This window comes from Strongylocentrotus purpuratus, unplaced genomic scaffold, assembly GCF_000002235.5.
Source record: "Strongylocentrotus purpuratus isolate Spur 01 unplaced genomic scaffold, Spur_5.0 spur5_scaffold_1, whole genome shotgun sequence".
In the NCBI taxonomy this organism is placed as follows: Eukaryota; Metazoa; Echinodermata; class Echinoidea; order Camarodonta; family Strongylocentrotidae; genus Strongylocentrotus; species Strongylocentrotus purpuratus.
In genome coordinates this window covers 14232394-14240949 of record NW_022145594.1, presented here as the reverse complement: position 1 = coordinate 14240949, position 8556 = coordinate 14232394, and positions in this window count along the sequence as shown.

Sequence of the window (8556 nt, the reverse complement as noted above, 5' to 3'; positions counted from 1 at the left end):
CGTTCACGTAATGAATCTACATGATAGTATTTTTTAAGAATTTTCAAGCAGTATCTCGCTTAACTTTGCTCTATTTTGTTTTCAAATTTAAGTTGACCAGCCCACCTATACTTGTTCTAAACAAGTATTATGTCTAGTTATTTATCAGGTGGGCTGTATAACGTACAGACCACCTTATAATTTCGTTAGAATTGCCTTTATTATTTATTTATTTATTTATTTATTTATTAAATATTTTTCTTATTTCTAACCACTTTTTTGTTAGCAAGATAACTTGAAAATGGCTCAATGAAATGCCTTGAAATTTGGCACACATATGTATAGGCATATGTACAAAGCACAATAACGTTTTCAACATTGACCTTCACTGATGACGTCATCTAGGCGCCATTTTGTAAAAATCAACTCATGATCATATCTTCATAACCAAAAGCTATTTCTCATTCATATTTATCATGATCGAGGTCAATATCCGTCCGGTCAACTTCAGGTCAAAAAACGCGCGCGTGCGCGTACGTCCGCGCGTTAATGCGCGCGCAAAATTTTTGAATGCTCAAAATCATCTCAAAATCATTTTACATACGTTTTAGGCCATTCTAAGCATTTTATAAAAAATCGCCCACACACACGCGCATGCGCGCGGCGCGCGCGTTTTCGCGCGTAAAACTATTACACAACATAGAATCGCCATTTTTTTTCTTTCATAATATTCCACATATTTTTACAAACAAATTGATACCATGCTTGTCTCTTTATGACTATTAATAATGGAATGATCGACCGTTTAACATAAATTTCCGTGCGCGCGAGCTCTTGTAATACATAGCATATATGGGCAAAAACATGCCTATACAAGATCCATTGTAGCCCTTTAGGATGCAAGGTGACCCCAATTTTTGGGTCATATTTTGATACAGTATGAATTGGAGATATGATTTCATGTCTCATTTGACCCTCAATTAACTCATGACGTCATCATAATGGCCTCCAAACTCAAAATTTCAATTTGCATATTATGACGTCAGCATATTTACGGAAAATTGATTGTTTCTCTGTAAATATTGATCGATTGTCTTCAAAATTTTGATATGTTTTAGCTGAGACAATTGTCTACAAATAAAATTGGCCCTAATTTTCATTTTGACAAAGGCATCAGGGCGTATTTTCGCAATTAAAAAAGACATGTCAATTTTTCACATTTTGAGTGTATTCTCTATGGGACATGAGTTTTTCTCAAAACTGGATTCTTTCGCGAGCAATATCTCTGTCGTTTAGCTTCGTTTACGCTGAACTTCGAGTATGTTGTAGCTGAGACAATAAGCTATCTCAAATGTACCCTTCATTTTGTCTCAAATTTTGGTTCGACCAGCCCACCTATACTTGTTCCAAACAAGTATTACAAATCTAGTTTATTTTTCTTATTTCGACCCACTTTTTTGTTAGCATGATAACTTTGTAATGGTTCATTCAAATGCTTTGAAATTTAGCACACATATGTATAGGCATATGGACATAACACAGTAAGGTTTTCAACCTTGACCTTGACTGATGACGTCATCTAGGCGCCATTTTGTGAAATTTTCTGAAAATTTACTCATGATCATATCTTCATAACCAAAAGGTATTTCTCATTCATATTTATCATGATCAAGGTCAATATCAGTCCGGTCTATTTCATGTCCAAAAACGCGCGCGTGCGAGAACGTCTGCGCGTCAGTGCGCGCGCAAAAAATTTAAATGCTCAAAATCGTCTCAAATTTATTTTGCATACGTTTCAGGTCATTTTAAGCATTTTATAAAAAAATCGCGCGCGCGTTTTCGCGCGTAACACCATTACAAAACATAGAATCGCCAATTTTTTTCTTTTATGATATTTCTCATATTTTTTTCGAGGAATTTGATACCATGTTTATCTCTTTATGACCTTTAATAACAAGATGAGCGTCAATTCAAGATAAATGTCTGTGCGCGCGAGCTCTTTTAATACATAGCATATATGGACAAAAACATGCCTATACAAAATCCATTATAGCTCTTTGAAATGAACCGTGACCTTCAATTTGTTTTCATATTTAGATAGAGTATGAGTCGGAGATATGATTCCACGTCTCATTTGGCCATTAAGTGTATCGTGACATCATCATAATGGCCTTGGAACTCAAAATACGTATTTGCATATTATGACGTCAGCATATTTATGGAAAATTGACTGTATCTCTGTAAATATTGATCGATTTTCTTCCAAATTTTGAAATGTTGTAGCTAAGATAATTCTCTACAAGTTTAAAAATAACTATTTTTCATTTTGATGACGTCATCAGAGTAAAAATTACGACTAAAGGGCACATATCAGAAATTTCTTAAGTTGCGTGTCATGACTATAGAAGGTGAATTTCGTTCACGTAATGAATCTACATGATATTGTTTTTAAAAAAAAATAAAGCAGTATCTCGCTTATTTTTGCTCTATTTTGTTTTCAAATTTAAGTTGACCAGCCCACCTATACTTGTTCCAAACAAGTATTATATGTCTAGTTATTAAATATTTTTCTTATTTCTAACCACTTTTTTGTTAGCAAAATAACTTGAAAATGGCTCAAAGAAATGCCTTGAAATTTGGCACACATATGTATAGGGATATGTACAAAGCACAGAATTTTTTTCAACCTTGACCTTGACTGATGACGTCATCTAGGTGCCATTTTGTAAAATTTTACGAAAATCAATTCATGATCATATCTTCATAACCAAAAAGTATTTCTCATTTATATTTATCATGATCAAGGTCAATATCCTTCCGGTCAATTGCAGGTCAAATGACGCGCGCGGCGTAAAATTTTTAAATGCTCAAAATCGTCTCAAAATCATTTTGTATACGTTTTAGGCCATTCTAAGCATTTTATAAAAAATCGCACACACGCACATGCGTGCGCGTTTTCGCGCGTAAAACTATTGCACAACATAGAATCGCCATTTTTTTCTTTCATAATATTTCACATATATTTACAAACAAATTGATTCCTTGTTTGTCTCTTTATGACTATTAATAACGGAATGATCGACCGTTTAACATAAATTTCCGTGCGCGCGAGCTCTTGTAATACATAGCGTATATGGGCAAAAACATGCCTATGCAAAATCCATTGTAGCTCTTTAGGATGCAAGGTGACCCCAATTATTTTTTCATATTTTGATTGAGTATGAATCGAAGATATGATTTCATGTCTCAATTGACCCTCAATTAACTCATGACGTCATCATAATGGCCTCCGAACTCAAAATTTCAATTTGCATATTATGACGTCAGCATATTTTTGGAAAGTTGATTGTATCTTTGTAAAAATTGATCGATTTTCTTCAAAATTTTGATATGTTCTAGCTGAGACAATTTTCTACATATGAATTGATCACAATTGTTAATTTTGACAAAAGCATCATGGCGTATTTTTGTGATTAAAGGAGGCATGTCAATTTTCACATTTTGCGTGTATTCTCTATGGGACATGATTTTTTCTCAAAACTCGATTCTACATTCCCGTCTTTCGCGAGCAATATCTACGTCGTTTTAGCTTCATTTACGCTGAACTTCGAGTATGTTGTAGCTGAGACAAAAAGCTATCTCAAATGTACCCTTTATTTTGTCTCAATTTTTTGTTGGATCAGCCCACCTATACTTGTTACAAACAAGTATTACAAATCTAGTTTATTATTATTTTTCCTCGAATTTGTTCGCAGGATATCTCAAGACTGAATAAAGCCATTATCATGAAACTTGCCATGATGATAGATCTTAGTCTAACTTAGAACTGCGTGACTTTTTAGAGAGTCAAATTGATCGTGACGTCATCCATGCGCCATATTGTGAAAATCAACTTATGATCATATCTTCGTAACGGAAAGTTATTTCCTATTCATAATTATCATGATTAAGATCAATATCCGTCCGGTCAAGTTGAGGTCAATAAAAGTGCGCAAATGCGCGCGTGCGCGTTCGTCCGCGCGTTTACGCGCGCGCAAAAATTTAAAATGCTCCGAATCATCCCAAATTTTTTTTGCATACGTTTCAGGCCATTTAAAGCATTTCGCAAAAAATCGCGCACACGCGCATGCGTGCGCGTTTCCGCGCGTACTGGCATTTTGCAACGTAGAATCGCCGAATTTTCTCTGTCATCATATGTGGCACATTTTTCCAAGCATTTTGATAATTTGTTCACCTTTTAATAACGCAATGAGCGTCCGTCAAAGTTGACAGCGCGCGCGGATCTGCGTTATCTTTATCCACAATACATGGGCAAAAACATGCCTATATAAATTTCATTTTAACTCTTTAGAATAGATAGAAACTCCTAATATTTTTTCATATTTGGATAGATTATGAAATGGAGATATGATTTCATGTCTCATTTTAATGGCCTCCAAACTCAAAATTTCAATTTGCATATTATGACGTCAGCATATTTTTGGAAAATTGATTGTATCTCTGTAAATATGGATCAATTTTCTTTTTAATTTTGATATGTTCTAGCTGAGACAATTTTCTACAAATATAGTATTCACAATTTTTATTTTTGACAAAAGTATCATGGTGTATTTTTGCGATTAAAGGAGGCATGTCAATTTTTCGCATTTTGCTTGTATTCTCTATGGGACATGACTTTTTCTCAAAACTGGATTCTACACTCCTGTCTTTCGCGAGCAAGATCTCCGTTGTTTTAGCTTTGTTTTCACTGAGCTTTGGATATGTTGTAGCTGAGACAATGAGCTATCAAAAGTGTGTCTTTTATTATTCGATTAGATGCCGGGATCATGCTCATATTTCACTTGCAAAGTAGGATTTCTGAATTCCATTTCCCGTTTACGTGTAATCGCTATGGGAGATGTTTTGGTATATCGGTAACGCACTTGACTTCAAACCTCGAGATCCCTGGTTCGAGTCCGGGTGTCTCCAACACTTTTTTTTCCCACTTTTTTTTCCTTTTGACCTTCACTGTACCATCTCCTTTGATTATTTAAACACGGTATTTCCATTACAAGGAACTATCTAAATAAACGCCAAGAAATTTGACTTTATCTTCCCTTGGCAATATGACATTATCAAGAACAATGTTGAGATCATTTAAATCTGCATTTGTTCCATTGTGAAAAATCATATAACTACATTTATTTACATTTACAGATAATTTATTAGATTTGAACCATTTACATATATATATATATATATAAATATAAGACCTGGATTTACTGTGTCCATAAGAGACTTCAAGTTTGAATCTCTTTCAAATATGTTTGTGTCTTCTGCATACAGTATAAAAGACAATACATTAGCAGATTTATAAATATCATTCACATATAATATAAATAACAGTGGCCCAAGCAGGCTACCATGTGGAATTCCGCATTTTACTGTCCTAAACTCCAAAATTAGGGGATTGATGCTTAGTACATTGTAATCGATTGTTAAGAAAGCTGGTGAACCATTTATGAGCTACACCGCGTATTCCATAACGAATATAGATAGCAAAATATTGTGATTAATTGTGTCAAAGGCTTTTGACAGATCTATTAAAACTCAAATTGCAAATTCATTTGCTTCAAATGCATCTATGACTTTACTAGAAAGACTGGTTAGAGCCATACATGTTGAATAATCCCTACGAAAACCATATTGATGTTTATTGACAATAGAATGTTTGTCAAGTAATTCAATAGTTCTTTTATAAACAATGCGCTCGAATAATTTAGAGAAGACTGACAGTACAGAAATTGGTCTATAGTTTGTAAAATCACACTTGTCACCACATTTAAAGACTGGTGTTTAAGCTTTCTTTAGCCGATCTGGAAAAAACTCCTTGGAATAATGAAAGATTGAATAGAAATGTTTTGGTATATCGGTAACGCACTTTACTTCCATTCCGGTGACCAAGGTTCGATTCCTGGTGGGTCAATTTAAAAAATATATATATTTTTGCTTTCGTTTCTTATTTGATGTTATCATCTTTTTCGACTACTATCTCTCTTTCTCTCTACTCTTTCACCTTCTCCCTCTCTCTGTCTCCCTCTCTTGCTCTGCCTCACTCTTCTTCACTTGCTCTGTTTCCATCTGTCTCTGCCTCTCTCTTTCTCTAGTCTCTCATCCCTATCGCCCTCTCCCTTTTCCGGCTCTGGCTCCTGTTCTCCCTCTAATATGTCTTGTGATATTCCTTAATTTTCTCTAGCTCTTTCCTTTGCCCTTAGTATTCTTATTTCACCCCTAAAATGTTTTCTTATACTATACTCTCTCCTTCCAGGTGCATTCTGATTCCTCTTTCATCCCTCTGTCCAGCTCATGTATGTTTACATGACTATAACCCGTCTCCTGCTCTCCTTCTCTTTATCTATATCTCACCATTTTTCATTTTGATGACGTCATCATAGTGAAAACTTCGTTTAAATGCGACATGTCAGAATTTTCTTAATTTACGTGGCATATCTTTAGGAGGTGACTTTTTCTGAAATATGCATTCTACATTCCGGTCTTGTTTGATTAAAGTTCATTATGATCATGATTTTGATCATAATCATTTCTCAATATTTTGTTTATCGGTTAAGTTATTAACTTCAGTTCAGGTCACAGTTCATCAGTTCATCAGTTTAGCTCATCAATTCAGTTCATTTCACATCAGTTCAATCTATCAGTTCATCAGTTCATCGATACTTCATTCATCAATTCATATCTTAATACATCATTTTGCATTAACATCATTATATTGGATCATTGAATTAAAGATGAGCATGATCATGAAAATTGAAAACAGACCACCTAATTCGTCCCCATGACGAATTAAATTTCTAGTTATTATTATTATTTATTTTTATTTCTCCCCGTTTTTTGTTCATCGGTTAACTCAAGATCGGTTGTGTTAATTTCTTTCAATTTTGACACAGTCATAGGTCATTGTCATGAGACGTGACAGTAACCTTTTCAAGGTCATCAGGTCATCGTGACGTCATCCAGGCGCCATTTTGTGAAATCACGTTATCCATCATATCTTCATGATGCATGAGCAAAGGTCATTCATATTCATATCACATATACTTCAGGTCAAGGGTCAACAAGTCATGTCATCAAAGGTCACATAAAGGTCATGACGCGCACGTACGCGCGCGTCAAAATTTTAAAATGCTCAAAATCACTTAACTATTAAACGAGAGTACGAATTAGGTCATTTTAAGCATTTCAAAATTCTCCGTCCGTACTTGTCCCCGCGCGCGGTGCGCGCGCTCACAACGCGCGGAAAAGGTCAAATTTAATTTGTGTACATGATTTAGATTCCTCTTACCGTAAATGACAATTTACATTAATTTCAGTCACTCTTGACCTTTCATAAAACCGTGAGCACGCGTCAAAGTTCAAATTCCGCGCGTGCTGCTATGGGCAATATAATGTAAATTTGATCAAAAACATGCTACTTTATAAATCGAAATAGCTCTTCAGATAGTCCATTGACCCCCAATTTTTATATCATGGTTGGAGAAAGCATGAGTTGGAGATATGATTTCATACCACCCTGACTCGTACAAAGTGAAATAAAGTCATCATATTGGCATCCAAACTCAAACAAATGTATTTTGTTGATGACGTCATTTTTGTCTTTGTTTATTTAGGATTATCTCACTTATCGGTGATTAATCTTCTCCCAGATTTCTAAATGTTGTAGCTGAGATATTTCTCTATCAAAATATATCATTTATTTTTCATTTAGATGACGTCATCATAGTTAAATATTCGATTAAAGGTGACTATGCATAATTTGTCATATTTACGTGTTATGTCTACGGGAGGTCACTTTTTTCAAAACATGAATCTGCATGACAAGGTGTTTTGACCAGGATCTCGATTGTTATTCAATAGTTTTCTTCCAAATTTTAGTATGTTGTAGCTGAGACTATTTGCTATCTAAATATTTCCTCAATTTTTTTAATCAGTTGTCAGAATCATGCTTTTGCTCATCATCATTAACTTTATCGTTTTTATCGTCATATAACATTATCATTATCATCATCACCTTTACTATCATGATCATCACCATGTTCATCATGATCATCATTGTTTACATGTCTATATAACTTGTCCCATTCTCAAATCTATCATAAGACTTAGACAGACCACCTTATTCGTCTTCGTGACGAATTAAATTCTAGTTATTAGGTGGTCTGTTATCAACAGACCACCTATTGATTTCGTCAGAATTTTCTTTATTTATTATTTATTTTTATTTCTTCCCGTTTTTTGTGCCCAGGATAACTCACAGTTTGGTTTGGTCAATTTGATTCAATTTTAGCACAGTCATAGGTCATTGTCATTACCTATGACCTTGAAGATTTTCAAGGTCATCAAGTCATCGTGACGTCATCCAGGCGCCATTTTGTGAAATCACATTATCCATCATATCTTCATGATGCATAAGCAAAGGTGATTCATATTCATATCACATATATTTCAGGTCAAGGGTCAACAGGTAATGGCATCAAAGGTCACATAAAGGTCATGACACGCGCGTACGTGTGCGTCAAAATT